The sequence below is a fragment of the Hyperolius riggenbachi genome, chromosome 5, assembly GCF_040937935.1.
Source record: "Hyperolius riggenbachi isolate aHypRig1 chromosome 5, aHypRig1.pri, whole genome shotgun sequence".
In the NCBI taxonomy this organism is placed as follows: Eukaryota; Metazoa; Chordata; class Amphibia; order Anura; family Hyperoliidae; genus Hyperolius; species Hyperolius riggenbachi.
Window position 1 is genome coordinate 245519915 of NC_090650.1, and position 18516 is coordinate 245538430.

Below are 18516 nucleotides of genomic sequence, written 5' to 3' on the forward strand. Positions count from 1 at the left end.
ACTGAACTTTTCTTTCCCCCAAATTAGCACTTTTAAATAGGCCCTAAGACTATTTCACAACATTTTATGCACTGGTGTAAAAATGTCAGGCTTCATTACTCTGGCGGGCAAACTATGCAGGAAGGGAAAAAAACAAGCAGTGGAGATGTATGGAAATTCTCCTATGAATATGAAATAGGTGAATTTTCCCATTTTATAGCCCATGAATATTTCATGATATAAAAAAGTAGCTAATAGTTGCCCAAAAATTGCTCTGAGACATTTTTCCTCCATGTGTGGATTGAAGGCTCCAGTAACAGATGTTCTAAGACACTGAACAGCATGTGAGGTCAATCTAAGTGAGACTTTTCTATTGTTATTTTTATTATTTCAGTAAAGTGGCGCACTTGCAACTCAAGAATAAATTGTAGTATATTTTGAAAATGAATAATAAAATAAACATTTGAGTCATTGGTAAATGAACATACAATAGTAGCTTCCTTCTTTACAAAAAAAATACTCAAAAGCCATTCTTAGATGGTCTTGCAGAATGAATTGAATCACCCATGCGATTGGGTGAAGTGTGCGGTATCTAGGCACGATGCTTTCCTATGAGTAGAATCAAATATCCATGGCAAATAAGTAAAGAAATCACTCTTGCCTTCATTACTTATTAAAAACATGAACCAGATTAGCAGATTAATTGCTCATTAGTTTGCAAAAATAACAAAGAGCACACGTTGTTAGCCTAGCATGAAGGTCTTCAAAGTACATTACGTCAGCAAACATATCAGTAGTTTTATAATTTTTTCATTCTTAATGAATACAAATTATAGCATGGTAACATACAGCATAAAATGAATACTTACTTTGAATTAACTCTGTTAATTGTTTTCTGTTCTTGTTTTCACATTGCAAACATAAATGCCTTTGTATCGTTTTGAGAGACACAGCAACTTATAAATCATCAGGAGAGGCAAAGTACTTCCTACAATAGGACACATTTATAAATTAACTTTTTTTTGTTCATAATCCTGGTGTTTTTGAGTCTGATGTTAATTATCATATGAACATGCACCAGTATTGGTGATATCTTAATTGTCTCCGGACTATGGTAATTCAAATCTATGCCCTATTTGTGGCTGCTTATTCCTGCCAGGGCATAGATTTCAATTACCACGCCTCATGGACCCGCCAAGCTTGCCGCTCCCACCTATCTCTCCCTCGCCACAGGCCCCTTGCCCACTGATGCAATAATGGCAAAGCTCTGTGAGCCAGTCAGGAGCCGATTGCATTGGCTTCTGACACTGTGATCACTGTGAGCCAATCTCATTGGCTCACACTGCTGTCAGGGTCAGGAGCCAATGAAATCAGCTCCTGAACAGCTCACAGAGCTCTGTTGTCATTGTGACGGCAGAGCGAGGGGCCTGCGTTGATGGGTGAGCAGCGTGACCAGCTATAGCGGTAGGTCCATGTGATGATTGGTTGGTAAACTCTGTTTTTTTGGTACCAGCAGTCTCTGGCCCTTAAGGGGCTAGAGACTGCTGCTGCACAAGTGGTTAAACCACACATCAACAATGTATATATTGGTATTACTGGATGCCCTAATTGTATATGTATACATGTTTTTTTGCTGACCTTACTAGAGAGCACAGCTCTCATTGATTGTGTTCTTTGATTATGTATTTGTAAATAGCTGCGTTTATCTTCGACTATGCACTTTGCACCCTAAGCACTTTCTCATTGTAGCCCTGACGACGGCTCTATTTTTAACCACTTCCCGACCGCCGTATTGACAATTGGCGGTCGGGAAGTGGACCCCGCAAGGAACGCCGTATTGACAAATGGCGACGGTCCTTGTAGGGGCATGGGCGGAGCGATCGCGTCATCCGTGACGCGATCCTCCACCGGCGCCTGTCTCCGCTCACCCGCCGCAACATCCCGCCGGCCATACGGAAGCGCCGGCGGGATGTTAACCCGACGATCGCCGCATACAAAGTGTATAATACACTTTGTAATGTTTACAAAGTGTATTATACAGGCTGCCTCCTGCCCTGGTGGTCCCAGTGTCCGAGGGACCACCAGGGCAGGCTGCAGCCACCCTATGTCACACCCAAGTACACTGATTTCTTCCCCCCCTGCCCCAGATCGCCCACAGCACCCCTCAGACCCCCCCCCCCCCCCCCCGCCCACCCCCCAGACCCCTGTTTGCACCCAATCACCCCCCTAATCACCCATCAATCACTCCCTGTCACTATCCGTCAACGCTTTTTTTTTTTATCCCCCCTCTGCCCCCTACCCCCTCCTGATCACCCCCCCACCCCTCAGATTCTCCCCAGACCCCCCCCCCCGTGTACTGTATGCATCTATCCCCCCTGATCACCTGTCAATCACCTGTCAATCACCCATCAATCACCTCCTGTCACTGCCACCCATCAATCAGCCCCTAAACTGCCCCTTGCGGGCAATCTGATCACCCACCCACACCAATAGATTGCCCGCAGATCCGACATCAGATCACCACCCAAGCGCAGTGTTTACATCTATTGTCTCCTCTAAACACCCACTAATTACCCGTCAATCACCCCCTGTCACTGCTACCCATCAGATTAGACCCCTATCTGCCCCTAGGGAACGCAATCACCTGCCCATACCCTCAGAATGCCCTCAGACCCCAGCCCTGATCACCTCGCCAGTGCATTGCTTGCATCTATTCCCCCCCTCTAATCACAGCACTCCTATCCATCAGATCAGGTCCAATACAACCTGTCATCTAAAAGGCCACCCTGCTTATGACCGGTTCCACAAAATTCGCCCCCTCATAGACCACCTATCATCAAAATTTTCAGATGCTTATACCCCTGAACAGTCATTTTGAGACATTTGGTTTCCAGACTACTCACGGTTTTGGGCCCGTAAAATGCCAGGGCGGTATAGGAACCCCACAGGTGACCCCATTTTAGAAAAAAAGACACCCCAAGGTATTCTGTTAGGTGTATGACGAGTTCATAGAAAATTTTATTTTTTGTCAAAAGTTAGCGGAAATTGATTTTTATTGTTTTTTTCACAAAGTGTCATTTTTCACTAACTTCTGACAAAAAATAAAATCTTCTATGAACTCACCATACTCCTAACGGAATACCTTGGGGTGTCTTCTTTCTAAAATGGGGTCACTTGTGGGCTTCCTATACTGCCCTGGCATTTTAGGGGCCCTAAACCGTGAGGAGTAGTCTACAAAACAAATGCCTCAAAATGACCTGTGAATAGGACGTTGGGCCCCTTAGCGCACCTAGGCTGCAAAAAAGTGTCACACATGTGGTATCGCCGTACTCAGGAGAAGTAGTATAAGGTTTTTTGTGGTGTATTTTTACGCATACCCATTCTGGGTGGGAGAAATCTCTCTGTAAATGGACAATTGTGTGTAAAAAAAATCAATAGATTGTCATTTACAGAGAGATTTCTCCCACCCAGCATGGGTATGTGTAAAAATACACCACAAAACACATTATACTACTTCTCCTGAGTACGGCGGTACCACATGTGTGGCACTTTTTTACACCCTAAGTGCGCTAAGGGGCCCAAAGTCCAATGAGTACCTTTAGGATTTCACAGGTCATTTTGCGACATTGTTGGTTTCAAGACTACTCCTCACGGTTTAGGGCCCCTAAAATGTCAGGGCAGTATAGGAACCCCACAAATGACCCCATTCTAGAAAGAAGACACCCAAAGGTATTCCGTTAGGAGTATGGTGAGTTCATAGAAGATTTTATTTTTTGTCACAAGTTAGCGGAAAATGACACTTTGTGAAAAAAAACCAATTAAAATCAATTTCCGCTAACTTGTGACAAAAATAAAATCTTCTATGAACTCACCATACTCCTAACGGAATACCTTGGGGTGTCTTCTTTCTAAAATGGGGTCATTAGTGGGGTTCTTATACTGCCCTGGCATTTTAGGGGCCCTAAACCGTGAGGAGTAGTCTGAAAATCAAATTCCGCAAAATGACCTGTGAAATCCTAAAGGTACTCATTGGACTTTGGGCCCCTTAGCACAGTTAGGGTGCAAAAAAGTGCCACACATGTGGTATCGCCGTACTCTGGAGAAGTAGTACAATGTGTTTTGGGGTGTATTTTTACACATACCCATGCTGGGTGGGAGAAATCACTCTGTAAATGGACAATTGTGTGTAAAAAAATTCAAGAAATTGTCATTTACAGTGATATTTCTCCCACCTAGCATGGGTATGTGTAAAAATACACCTCAAAACACATTATACTACTTCTCCTGAGTACGGCAATACCACATGTGTGGCACTTTTTTGCAGCCTAACTGCGCTAAGGGGTCCAAAGTCCAATGAGCACCTTTAGGCTTTACAGGGGTGCTTACAATTAGGCACCCTCCAAAATGCCAGGACAGTAAACACACCCCACAAATGACCCCATTTTGGAAAGTAGACACTTCAAGGTATTCAGAGAGGGGCATGGTGAGTCCGTGGCAGATTTCATTTTTTTTGTCGCAAGTTAGAAGAAATGGAAACTTTTTTTTTTTTTCACAAAGTGTCATTTTCCGCTTACTTGTGACAAAAAATAATATCTTCTATGAACTCACTATGCCTCTCAGTGAATACTTTGGGATGTCTTCTTTCCAAAATGGGGTCATTTGGGGAGTATTTATACTATCCTGGAATTCTAGCCCCTCATGAAACATGACAGGGGGTCAGAAAAGTCATAGATGCTTGAAAATGGGAAAATTCACTTTTTGCACCATAGTTTGTAAATGCTATAACTTTTACCCAAACCAATAAATATAGGCTGAATGGGTTTTTTTTCATCAAAAACATGTTTGTCCACATTTTTCGCGCTGCATGTATACAGAAATTTTACTTTATTTGAAAAATGTCAGCACAGAAAGTTAAAAAAATCATTTTTTTTGCCAAAATTTATGTCTTTTTTGATGAATATAATAAAAAGTAAAAATCGCAGCAGCAATCAAATAGCACCAAAAGAAAGCTTTATTAGTGACAAGAAAAGGAGCCAAAATTCATTTAGGTGGTAGGTTGTATGAGCGAGCAATAAACTGTGAAAGCTGCAGTGGTCTGAATGGAAAAAAAGTGCCTGGTCCTTAAAGGAGTACTATGAAACTTTTACCAATTTCTGTCTGTAGCATAAATCAAAATTGCAACAGCAGTCTGTGCGAAAACAGCAGATCTTTCTGCTGTGCAGTGTAGCTTTTTTTTTTAAATTTACCTTATAGACGCATCTGACACACTGACGGCAACGGGGAATGGGGCAGCTCATTACATGAGAGGGGATTCCTTTTCTATAGTGCGGCAGTGCATTATCCTACTTTCATGTCCCCCCACATCACAGCGCACTATACAGCGAGTGACCCGCCGAAGCATGCTATGAGGAGCGAGAGACAACCGCTCTCGCTCCTATTCTGCCCAGTGCCCAGCCAATCTGCCGTGTGTCGGGCTGCCTATGCTACGCAACGGCAAGCATAAGCTGGAGGAGGGCGCGTCATGATCCTTCGCCATCGGCTCCTGCTTCTGATGCATTCAGGAGCAGTGACGCGCCCTCCTCCAGCTTATGCTTGCCGTTGCGTAGCATAGGCAGCACGACACACGGAAGTCTCCCTCTGGGGCGGATTGGCTGGGCAGAATAGGAGCGAGAGCGGTTGTCTCTCGCTCCCCATAGCAGGCTTCGGCGGGTCACTCGCTGTTGTGCGCTCTCATGGGGGGGGAACATGAAAGTAATGCACTGGCGCACTGTAAAAAAGGAAAAAAAGGAATCCCCTCTCATGTAATGAGCTGCCCCATTCCCCGTCGCCGTCAGTGTGTCAGATGTGTCTATAAGGTAAATTTAAAAAAAAAAGCTACACTGCACAGCAGAAAGATCTGCTGTTTTCGCACAGACTGCTGTTGCAATTTTGATTTATGCTACAGACAGAAATTGGTAAAGTTTGATAGTACTCCTTTAAAGGGAAGGTTCAGGGACGCCTTGAAAAAAATAAAAATCCATATCCACTTACCTGGGGCTTCCTCCAGCCCGTGGCAGGCAGGAGGTGCCCTCGCTGCCGCTCCAGAGGCTCCCGGTCGTCTTCGGTGGCCGACCTGACCTGGCCAGGCCGGCTGCCAGGTCGGGCTCTTCTGCGCTCCAAGGACGGGCTCTTCTGCGTCCCACGCGGGCGCGCTGACGTCATCGGACGTCCTCCGGGCTGTACTGCGCAGGTGCAGTAGTTCTGCGCCTGCACAATACAGCCCGGCGGACGTCCGATGACGTCAGCGCGCCCGCGTGGGACGCAGAAGAGCCCGTCCTTGGAGCGCAGAAGAGCCCGACCTGGCAGCTGGCCTGGCCAGGTCGGGTCGGCCACCGAAGACGACCGGGAGCCTCTGGAGCGGCGGCGAGGGCACCTCCTGCCTGCCATGGGCTGGAGGAAGCCCCAGGTAAGTGGATATGGATTTTTATTTTTTTCAAGGCGTCCCTGAACCTTCCCTTTAAGGGGGTTAAAGCCCACGGTCCTCAAGTGATTAAGGAGCCGAAACATGTCGGTTTTAGGTGGAGGGTTCTGTACTATTTGAAGTAACTCAGCATATATACTAATTTAGTGCCTAGTAGGGGGTTTGATAAGAATTGACTATAAAATACAGAAGGTCCTTTCTAAGATATATCAATATGTTTTTTCCACTACCCTACTAGGTTAATGTGAATTAAATCAAGAATACCAATATTTAAAATACAAACAAAATTCTTAACGATGGAAAAGATTTTACTGTAACAAATAAAAGTTATATTTTAGGGGGGTCTCATACAAGGTCTGCTAAGTGTGTTTAATTTTATGTATACATGCTCCCCACTATTTCTTTGGTACTATGTACATAGCTACAGGAGATTTTGGTGCTATATAAATAACAAAAAAATAACTGGGGTTTTCTTTTCACCACTGGGTTACAGCTTTTTTTATCTGTTGTTCTTCATCAGATTTATAAAGATTGAAACAGATTTGTTTAAAGGGAAATAAGGTCTATATGAAAACCCTAACACCCATTGTACAAATTAAAATCCAATAAATAATTCAGCATTATGATTAAAAATGCATGTTTTATTTAAAACAAAAGAATAGTACTACTGATTTCCACTGTACTGATGAATAAAAACTCACCTTAAAGAGACTCTGAAGTCTCTTTTTTTACATGTTTTTGTCATAAATTCCTGTTAAGCATGAATGCCCCTGTTGAATCGCCGCAAATGGGTGATTTATTACAGTTTAATAGCCCTGCAGAGTTCCATAGCTAGCAGGGCTTCCCTTCCTCAATGAGGCAAAGCTTCAGGCTGTAGCTCTGCCTCCTCTGCAGTCAATCTCTGTGGATCGTTGCCTCTCCCCACCCCTCTCAGCCTTCCTTTCCCTGAGAGGGGCGGAGAGGAGGCGGAGATCCATGGAGATTGATTGCGGAGAGGCTGAGCTACAGCCTGAAGCCCAGCCTCTCCAGGAAGAGAAGCCCTGGGTGTCAGGGCAGCACAATCTGCGACCTGCAAAGTCATAGAACTTTGCAGGTCAGTTATTACACTGTAATAAATCACCCATCTGCCGTGGGAATGCGGTGATTCAAGGGGGGCATTCATGCTTAAAAGGAATTTATGACAAAAGCAGGGGAGAAAAGAGACTTCAGAGTAGTGATGCTCAAATACCCCTTTTCAAAATTCGAGTTAGGTCGAATTCGAATAGTAAATTATTCGAGGTCAGTCGAATATTCGAGTCGAAAAATTTTTACTATTCGATTCGACCTCGGACTTCGAGCTCACTATTCGAGTCGGTATTCGAAATCACTATTCGAGCTGACTATTCGAATTGGCCTTAAATAGCTTCCAACACTTGTTTTGAGGGTGAATGATGCAAGAAACATCTTTTTTTCCAAGTAACAACAGCAAGTGATTATGTGGGGATGTTCCTTTAAAAAAAATGTGGAAAGATAAGTTGTGTCCTTAATTTTGTTCAGTAGTGTTACTGTATATACTTCTTCTTCTTCTTCTTCTTCTTCTTCTTCTTCTTCTTCTTCTTCTTCTTCTTCTTCTTCTTCTTCTTCTTCTTCTTCTTCTTCTTCTTCTTCTTCTTCTTCTTCTTCTTCTTCTTCTTCTTCTTCTTCTTCTTCTTCTTCTTCTTCTTCTTCTTCATCTTCTTCTTCTTCTTCTTCTTCTTCTTCTTCTTCTTCTTCTTCTTCTTCTTCTTCTTCTTCTTCATCTTCATCTTCTTCTTCTTCTTCTTCTTCTTCTTCTTCTTCTTCTTCTTCTTCTTCTTCTTCTTCTTCTTCTTCTTCTTCTTCTTCTTCTTCATCTTCTTCATCATCTTCTTCATCTTCTTCTTCTTCATCTTCTTCTTCTTCATCTTCTTCATCTTCTTCTTCTTTTTCATCTTCTTCTTCATCATCTTCTTCATCTTCTTCTTCATCTTCATCTTCTCCTTCTCCTTCTTTTTCAATATCGTCTTCTTCTTCTTCACGTATTTCTCTTTTCAATTTTTTTTTTAAAGAAATGCAGCTATTTTTGAGCGTAACAAATAGCTGGTGGGCGCACGCATGTTGGAAGCGCCATTGTATGTGCTCCCTGGCAGTGGAAACACAAAGACAGCAGGAGGTAAATTCAGCAGCAGGAGGAGGAGGATGAGTGTGTGGCAGCAGGCAGTCAATGAGGCAGGCAGCTCGCCGTGACATAATAGCCCTGGTACCTAGCGGTGATACCAGGGCTGTAAATAAACACAACAGGAGGTCCCAGACAGCGGTCGTGCAGCCCACATTGTGACCAATACATAACTGGGACAACACAGTTTTCAACCCGGGCACCTCAGAAAAATTAAACCTTTTTTTTTTTTTAATGGTTTGTTTGGTTTTGGTTTTGCAACCAATATAGCTATTGTTTGACGTAATAGCTGGTGGCAGAGTGGCAGCAGAAGGTAATTCTGTGTACCCTGGCAGTGGGAAACACAGACAGACAGCAACAGCAGCAGGAGGAATGGAGGAGTAATGTGAGCAGCTATTGTTTGACGTAATAGCTGGTGGCAGAGTAGCAGCAGAAGGTAAATCATCTGTGTAGTGTACCCTGGCAGTGGGAAACACAGACAGACAGCAGCAGCAGCAGCAGGAGGAGGTATGGAGGAGTAGTGTGAGTGTGGCAGCAGGTAGGCAGCGTGACATAATAGCCCTGGTACCTAGCGGTGATACCAGGGCTGTAAATAAACACAACAGGAGGTCCCAGACAGCGGTCGTGCAGCCCACATTGTGTCCAATACACAACTGGGACAACACAGTTTTCAACCCGGGCACCTCAGAAAAATTAAACCTTTTTTTTTTTTTAATGGTTTGTTTGGTTTTGGTTTTGCAACCAATATAGCTATTGTTTGACGTAATAGCTGGTGGCAGAGTGGCAGCAGAAGAAGGTAATTCTGTGTACCCTGGCAGTGGGAAACACAGACAGACAGCAGCAGCAGGAGGAGGAATGGAGGAGTAGGCGAGCAGCTATTGTTTGACGTAATAGCTGGTGGCAGAGTGGCAGCAGAAGGTAAATCATCTGTGTACCCTGGCAGTGGGAAACACAGACAGACAGCAGCAGCAGCAGCAGCAGGAGGAGGTATGGAGGAGCAGTGTGAGTGTGGCAGCAGGTAGGCAGCGTGACATAATAGCCCTGGTACCTAGCGGTGATACCAGGGCTGTAAATAAACACAACAGGAGGTCCCAGACAGCGGTCGTGCAGCCCACATTGTGTCCAATACACAACTGGGACAACACAGTTTTCAACCCGGGCACCTCAGAAAAATTAAACCTTTTTTTTTTTTTTAATGGTTTGTTTGGTTTTGGTTTTGCAACCAATATAGCTATTGTTTGACGTAATAGCTGGTGGCAGAGTGGCAGCAGAAGAAGGTAATTCTGTGTACCCTGGCAGTGGGAAACACAGACAGACAGCAGCAGCAGCAGCAGGAGGAGGTATGGAGGAGCAGTGTGAGTGTGGCAGCAGGTAGGCAGCGTGACATAATAGCCCTGGTACCTAGCGGTGATACCAGGGCTGTAAATAAACACAACAGGAGGTCCCAGACAGCGGTCGTGCAGCCCACATTGTGTCCAATACACAACTGGGACAACACAGTTTTCAACCCGGGCACCTCAGAAAAATTAAACCTTTTTTTATTTTTAATGGTTTGTTTGGTTTTGGTTTTGCAACCAATATAGCTATTGTTTGACGTAATAGCTGGTGGCAGAGTGGCAGCATAAGAAGGTAATTCTGTGTACCCTGGCAGTGGGAAACACAGACAGACAGCAGCAGCAGCAGCAGGAGGAGGTATGGAGGAGCAGTGTGAATGTGGCAGCAGGTAGGCAGCGTGACATAATAGCCCTGGTACCTAGCGGTGATACCAGGGCTGTAAATAAACACAACAGGAGGTCCCAGACAGCGGTCGTGCAGCCCACATTGTGTCCAATACACAACTGGGACAACACAGTTTTCAACCCGGGCACCTCAGAAAAATTAAACCTTTTTTTTTTTTTTATGGTTTTTTGGTTTTTGGTTTTACAACCAATATAGCTATTGTTTGACGTAATAGCTGGTGGCAGAGTGGCAGCAGAAGAAGGTAATTCTGTGTACCCTGGCAGTGGGAAACACAGACAGACAGCAGAAGGGCAGTACACAGCAGCCCACTGTAGGTGTAAAATGTGTGGCTGCAGGCGACGTAATAGTCAAAGTGAACCAGGCTGGCTTAGTGAGCAGGAGCCAGGAGGTGGTAAAGGGTGGTAAGGCACATTAACGATGGTTCCGGCAGCCAGTTCATGTCCCCCTCTCGCCGACAACAGGGGCCAGGAACTCGCCTTCCACCCACGCCTGGTTCATCTTGAGAAACGTCAGTCTGTCCACAGACTTGTGAGACAGACGTGAGCGTTTCTCGGTGACCACGCCACCAGCTGCACTGAAGCAGCGCTCGGACAGCACGCTGGAAGGGGGGCAGGACAGCACTTCCAGGGCGTACTGCGCCAGCTCGCTCCAGATCTCCATGCGCTTGACCCAATACTCCATGGGATCAACAGGGGCATCGCTGTCAAGCCCGCTGTACGACCCCATGTAGTCAGCCACCATGCGGGTCAGGCGCTGGCTGTGACCGGAGGAGGATGCTGCTGCATGCATCTCCTCTCTAGTCACTGCTGCCGGAGCCTCTACAGTCCTGTAGAGCTCGTGGCTGAGAGACAGCAGGTCTGTGGGGCGCTTGCTGCTGCTGGATGCAGGCACCTGCTGCTGCCTCTGTGCTGGCTGCTGGACAGTGGGGGTGGAAGGCTGGGGGAAGGCTTCCTCCAAGCGCTCAACAAGGGCCTGCTGCAAGCTCCTTATTTGTTGCGCTGGGTCTCCTCCTGCAGGCGGCAGGAACTGGCTCAACTTCCCCTTGAGGCGTGGGTCCAACATCATGCTGATCCAGATGTCCTCCCTCTGCTTCATCTGGATCACCCTGGGGTCCCTGCGCAGGCACGTCAGCATGTGCGCTGCCATTGGGAAGAGGCGGGCCACGTCTGCTGGCACATCGACGTCAGTGCTGTCCTCATCCTCCTCCTCTGCCGCCTCATCCTCTCTCCACCCCTGCACCAACTCAGCTGCGCTGTGCTGATCCCCCTCATCAGCAGCCAGGTCAGGGACCTCCACCAAGTCCTCCTCCTCCTCCCCCTCAGAGGTGGACTGCGCAGCTGGTTGCCGCTCCTGCTGGTCCAAGGCTGCCGCTCCCTGTTCCAGCAAAGCATCGAGGGCCCTGTTCAGCAGAGAAACCAGGGGCACCCACTCGCAGACCATAGCATGGTCCCTGCTCACCATGTTTGTGGCCTGCAGGAAGGGAGCCAGCACAAAGCACACCTGCTGCATGTGCCTCCAGTCATCATCGGGGACGATGGACGGGATGTTGCTGGTCTTGTCCCTTCTCTGAGCGGCGGAAACAGTGGCCAGGGCAAGGTACTGTTTGACAGCGCGCCTCTGTTCAACTAGACGCTCCAACATCGCCAGGGTGGAGTTCCAGCGAGTCGGAACGTCAAGGATCAGCCGATGGCGTGGCAGATCCAGCTCCTTTTGCACGTCTTCCAGGCTCGCACAGGCTGCAGCCGAGCGCCGGAAGTGACGCACAACATTCCTTGCCGTTTCCAGCAGTTCGCCCATCCCCTGGTAGGTGCGCAGGAACTTCTGCACCACCAGGTTCAGCACGTGGGCAAGACAGGGGATGTGGGTCAGGTTTCCCCTGTCTATTGCGGCAACCAGATTGGCCCCATTGTCGGCCACCACCTCTCCGACTCTGAGGCCTCTGGGGGTCAGCCAAATCCTCTCCTGCTCCTGGAGTTTGGCCAACACATGGGTTGCCGTCAGCTTGGTCTTCCCAAGGCTGACCAAGTGCAGCAGCGCTTGGCAGTGGCGGGCCTTCACGCTGCTGCTGAGGCGGGGGGTTTGGCCAGGTGTGCCGGAGGATGGCAGAGGATCGGAGGAACCTGCTGCAGTTCCCCTGACCCTGCGGGGTGGCACCACCCACTGTGTTGCTGCTGCTGCTGTGCCCGCTGCTGCTCTCCCATCCTCACCCCCTTCCACCAAGCTGACCCAGTGGACAGTGAAGGACAGGTAGCGGCCTGTCCCGAAGCGGCTGCTCCAGGAGTCCATGGTGACGTGGACCCTTTCACCAACCGCGTGCTCCAGCCCTCGCTCCACATTGGCCATCACAAAGCGGTGCAGTGCAGGAATGGCCTTGCGGGCAAAGAAGTGTCTGCTGGGGAGCTGCCAGTCTGGGGCTGCGCAAGCAAGCAGCGCACGAATGTCGCTCCCCTCCTGCACGAGCGTGTACGGCAGGAGTTGGGAGCACATGGCCCGTGCCAGCAAGCCGTTCAGCTGCCGCACGCGACGGCTGCTGGGAGGCAGAGCCCTAACCACCCCCTGGAAGGACTCGCTCAAAAGGCTCTGGCGTGGCCTTTTGCTGACACGGGAATCAGCAGACACAGCAGAGGAGGCCACTGAGGACTGGCTGCCAGAACAGGCCTCAGTGTCGGCGGCAGGAGTTGCAGAGGGGGGAGGAGCAGTGCGTTTCCGCACTCCTGCTGGTGCTGCTGGAGGAGCAGGAGGGCGGGTGGCTGCTGTTGCTGCTGCTGCTGCTGAAGGCTGTGCAGTGATGGGTATGGTGCCACTGCCAGCACCAGATGCCTTCAGCCTCTGGATCTCCTCATGCTGGTGGAAATGTTTAGCCGCAAGGTGGTTGATGAGCGAGCTGGTGCAGAACTTTAAGGGGTCTGCACCTCTGCTCAACTTCCGCTGACAGTGGTTGCAAGTGGCGTACTTGCTGTACACAGTGGGCATGGTGAAATATCGCCAGATTGGTGACTTAAACATCCCCCTACGGCATGGAAGCGCTGCTGCCTGTCTCCCTGTGGTGGTTGGGGGGGGGGGCTTGGGTGCGGCTGGTGGTGGTACTGGCAGATGCTGCTGCTGCTGCTGCTGAGCCTGAGACACCAGCAGGCTGTGGGACCTGCCTACTGCTGCTGCCAATGCTTGCAATGATGCGCCTCCTTGCAAGGCCCACAAGAGCATCCTCCTCCTCCTCCTCAGAGCTGCTGAGGACGACATCCCCTGGAGGTGGTGGCACCCAGTCTCTGTCTGTCACCGGGTCATCATCATCCTCCCCCTCCTGAAACATGTCCTGCTGGGATGAGGACCCCCCAAACTCCTCTCCTGATGCATGGATGGGCTGCTTGACTGTCGCCACAGTCTTGCTGTCCAATCCCTCATCCCCCAAAGTGCCCATCAGCATCTCCTCCTCAAAATCGCCAACAACAGCAGACAATTGACTCATGATGCCTGGGGTCAAAAGACTGCTGAATGACAGGTCGCCAACTGACGGTGAACTGGCCTCCTCCCCAGGCCCTGCTGGGCGGCTGCTGCGAACAGGGGTGGTGGTGGTGGTGGTGGTGAGGGTGGAGGCCTCGGATGCAGAGCTGATGGCGGGCTGCTCATCCTCCGTCATGAGTTGCACCACAGTGTCTGCATCATTTTCCTCAATGGGACGTTTCCGACCCGGCTGGAGGAAAATGGGAGCAGGTGCTACACGCTGCTGCTGCTGTGTCTCTGCAGCGTGAGTTGCAGATGCTCCTGCTGGGCGGCGCCCAAGGCGTCCACGGCCAGTGGCTATGGGAGGAATGTTAGCCACTGACGCTGCTGCTGCTGCTGCGGAACTGTGCATGGTGGCGCGCCCGCGGCCGCGGCTTGCCACAATGCTGCTCCCTCTCCTCCTGATTCCCTTGCTGCCCTTGCCCAAACCGCGCTGGCTGCCACTTCCAGACATCTTCAATGTTTTGGGCGTATAGACAAAAGTTTTTTAAAAGGGCGGGTGAAAAGTGGGGTACTTTAATGGAGTGGGTTGGTTGGTGAGGTGACTGAGTGAGTGTCCCCTAGTACAGTAAGTAAGTAGTAACAGTCAGGAAGTACAACTAGCAGTTACAATAATCAGTAGTAATCACAAGTAAATTTAGTGTGTGTACACTCAGACAGTGAGTGCACGCACGCAGGAGCTAGTAGCCTATGAACACAGTGACTGAGTGTCCTAGACTCCTAGTACAGTAAGAGTAAGTAGTAACAGTAAGTAGAACTAACTAATTACAATAATCAATCAGCGATCAGAAGGAAATAGAGTGTGGGTGGTGTGTGTACACTCAGACAGTGAGTGCACGCACGCAGGAGCTAGTAGCCTATGGACAGTGACTGAGTGTCCTAGACTCCTAGTACAGTAAGAGTAAGTAGTAACAGTAAGTAGAACTAACTAATTACAATAATCAATCAGCGATCAGAAGGAAATGGAGTGTGGGTGTGTGTACACTCAGACAGTGAGTGCACGCACGCAGGAGCTAGTAGCCTATGAACACAGTGACTGAGTGTCCTAGACTCCTAGTACAGTAAGAGTAAGTAGTAACAGTAAGTAGAACTAACTAATTACAATAATCAATCAGCGATCAGAAGGAAATAGAGTGTGGGTGGTGTGTGTACACTCAGACAGTGAGTGCACGCACGCAGGAGCTAGTAGCCTATGAACACAGTGACTGAGTGTCCTAGACTCCTAGTACAGTAAGAGTAAGTAGTAACAGTAAGTAGAACTAACTAATTACAATAATCAATCAGCGATCAGAAGGAAATAGAGTGTGGGTGGTGTGTGTACACTCAGACAGTGAGTGCACGCACGCAGGAGCTAGTAGCCTATGGACAGTGACTGAGTGTCCTAGACTCCTAGTACAGTAAGAGTAAGTAGTAACAGTAAGTAGAACTAACTAATTACGATAATCAATCAGCGATCAGAAGGAAATAGAGTGTGTGTTGTGTGTGTACACTCAGACAGTGAGTGCACGCACGCAGGAGCTAGTAGCCTATGAACACAGTGACTGAGTGTCCTAGACTCCTAGTACAGTAAGAGTAAGTAGTAACAGTAAGTAGAACTAACTAATTACAATAATCAATCAGCGATCAGAAGGAAATAGAGTGTGGGTGGTGTGTGTACACTCAGACAGTGAGTGCACGCACGCAGGAGCTAGTAGCCTATGAACACAGTGACTGAGTGTCCTAGACTCCTAGTACAGTAAGAGTAAGTAGTAACAGTAAGTAGAACTAACTAATTACAATAATCAATCAGCGATCAGAAGGAAATAGAGTGTGGGTGGTGTGTGTACACTCAGACAGTGAGTGCACGCACGCAGGAGCTAGTAGCCTATGGACAGTGACTGAGTGTCCTAGACTCCTAGTACAGTAAGAGTAAGTAGTAACAGTAAGTACAACTAACTAATTACGATAATCAATCAGCGATCAGAAGGAAATAGAGTGTGTGTTGTGTGTGTACACTCAGACAGTGAGTGCACGCACGCAGGAGCTAGTAGCCTATGAACAGTGACTGAGTGTCCTAGACTCCTAGTACAGCAAGAGTAATTAGTAACAGTAAGTAGAACTAGCTAATTACAATAATCAATCAGCGATCAGAAGGAAATAGAGTGTGTGTTGTGTGTGTACACTCAGACAGTGAGTGCACGCACGCAGGAGCTAGTAGCCTATGAACACAGTGACTGAGTGTCCTAGACTCCTAGTACAGTAAGAGTAAGTAGTAACAGTAAGTAAGTAGAACTAACTAATTACGATAATCAATCAGCGATCAGAAGGAAATAGAGTGTGTGTTGTGTGTGTACACTCAGACAGTGAGTGCACGCACGCAGGAGCTAGTAGCCTATGGACAGTGACTGAGTGTCCTAGACTACTAGTACAGTAAGAGTAAGTAGTAACAGTAAGTAGAACTAACTAATTACGATAATCAATCAGCGATCAGAAGGAAATAGAGTGTGTGTTGTGTGTGTACACTCAGACAGTGAGTGCAGTGCGCACACGCAGGAGCTAGTAGCCTATATGAACAGTGACAGTGAGTGTCCCTACGGGTACAGTAAGAGTAAGTAGTAAGTAAGTACAACTAACAATAATCTATCAGTAATCAGAAGGAAATAGAGTGTGTGTACACACAGACAGTGAGTGAGTGCACACACGCAGGAGCTAGCTAGTAGCCTATAAACAGTGACAGTCAGTGAGTGTCCTACTCCTAGTACAGTATAACTACAATACTATTAGTAAAGGACAGCAGAAATACTGGTATAGATGAGAGAAATAAACAGAGGACAGCTGCCCACAGAGGCAAGGCCCCCCTGAGGCCTAAACCTGTAAGCTTGCAGCAGCTGCCTGTCTCTAATGTAACACACAAGCTACTAACTAAAATACAATGTCTAACTAACTAACAACAATATAGGTGTGTATAGGAGGTGTATGTGAGCAAAAACGCTAGGTAAATGACCACAATAGAGCTCTTGCTAAGCCAAAGCACAAAGGAGCAACTCTCTCTCTGTACAAGTCTCAGGCAAGCACGGAGAAACGTAACATGGCGGCCGCTATTTATAGGGTAGGGGCTGGCCAGGGTCCCCCTCTGTGATTGGCTGCCGTCAGAGGGCCTGGGAGCCCTCTGATTGGCTCTAAGGACATCAATCTGGGCTATGACGCTATTCGAGCTCGGTACCGAGCTCGAATAGCGCCGGGTTGCTCGAATAGCTCGAATAGTGAATGGGCTATTCGAGTGTACTCGGATAGCCCATTCGAATAGCTCCAGCTATTCGGAGCTCGAATACCGAGCTCGAATAGCTGAAAAAGAGCTCGAATATTCGAGCTACTCGAATATTCGAGCTCTGCTGAGCACCACTGCTTCAGAGTCTCTTTAAAGGGAACCAGAGATAAAGAATGAAAAAGATTTTATACTTACATGGTGCTTCCTGCAGCCTCATCTGCATGGATCGCTCACAAGCCTCCGGTCTCCGCTGCCCGCAGCTTTGGGGACCGGGTCCCATCACTGACGTCATTGGAGCCAGCCAATGCAGGAGAAGAGCGCCTTCTGCTTATCTCTCCAGCAGCTGCTGGGAAGATATGCAAACAGCGCACTTCTCTTACGCTAGACTGGGTTCGACTGACAGAAGTGCGGGGACCCGGTTCTTGTAGCCAGGGGAGGACGGCGGCATGGGAGCGATCCAGGCAGATGGGAATGGAGGAAGCCCCAGGTATGTATAAAATCTTTATCCTTCTGTATCTCTGGTTCACTTTAACGTTCAAATCTCCACTGAACAAGGGACTAATTAAAATACAACCTATCAAACCCTTAAATTACAGTTAATTAACCACCTGCCAGCTGATTGGTCAGCAGGAACTGAATATAATTGGTTGGATTTTTTTCTTTTACTTGGTCCCTGTAAAATTGCATGATAAAATAATTTCTCACTCATTCCTGGAGCAGTTATAAAGGCTGCAAGACATGTCCTGTTAAAAATGGTGCTTTCTGAAATAGCAGGAGCCACCCACTATGCAAACTGTGGCTACAAATAGCGAGCACTTTTTAACAGGACACCAGCGGGGCGTAACGGGGGTTTTAAGGTAAGCTGTTCACCAGGGGGATAAGGTTAGTCGCCCAAGGGGGTTTACGGTTAGGAACCATCTCCCTATTCTATGTGAAAATAGGGGAAGATTAGATCATAGTAAAATATCTACAAATGTTACCGATATTTTACTATAAGTGAATACTGTTAAATTTACCAATACTTTACTACCAGCTATTTCTTATGCCCTTTTCAAATGTATTCTTATTTCCTAGCAAAGTACCTGTTTCTTTAGTTTATGCCATGTTAACAAAAAAACTAAAAATAACATAACTGCATAAAGAGTGGTGACAATGCATTAGATAAAAGTCAGGAAGAACATGTTTAACATAGAGTTTGGGAATAATTTGTGCCCATGATTCGCAAATTACACAGACATTAGGAAAACTGACTCCGTGTACTTTGAAATGAATCTACCCTGAATTTGAGAATGGAAAACATCCCAAAACTGCATGCTACATTGTGTGTATTTTTGTTGTAGGGGGATCTGAAACCTCCACCAGATGGAAATCTATTAGAATTGTGGCATTTGTGAGTGTTGCTATGTTCAAGATATC

At 47.5% G+C, this 18516-nt stretch overlaps 1 long non-coding RNA gene across 1 annotated transcript in view; it reads right to left on the reverse strand.

Moving 5' to 3' along the window:
- LOC137517604 (uncharacterized) overlaps nt 1-18516 on the reverse strand; it is a 90027-nt gene that overhangs the window by 39023 nt on the left and 32488 nt on the right. The window contains exon 2 of the long non-coding RNA XR_011020593.1: nt 849-967. This is a non-coding gene — a long non-coding RNA (uncharacterized lncRNA). The remainder of the gene's footprint in view (nt 1-848; nt 968-18516) is intronic.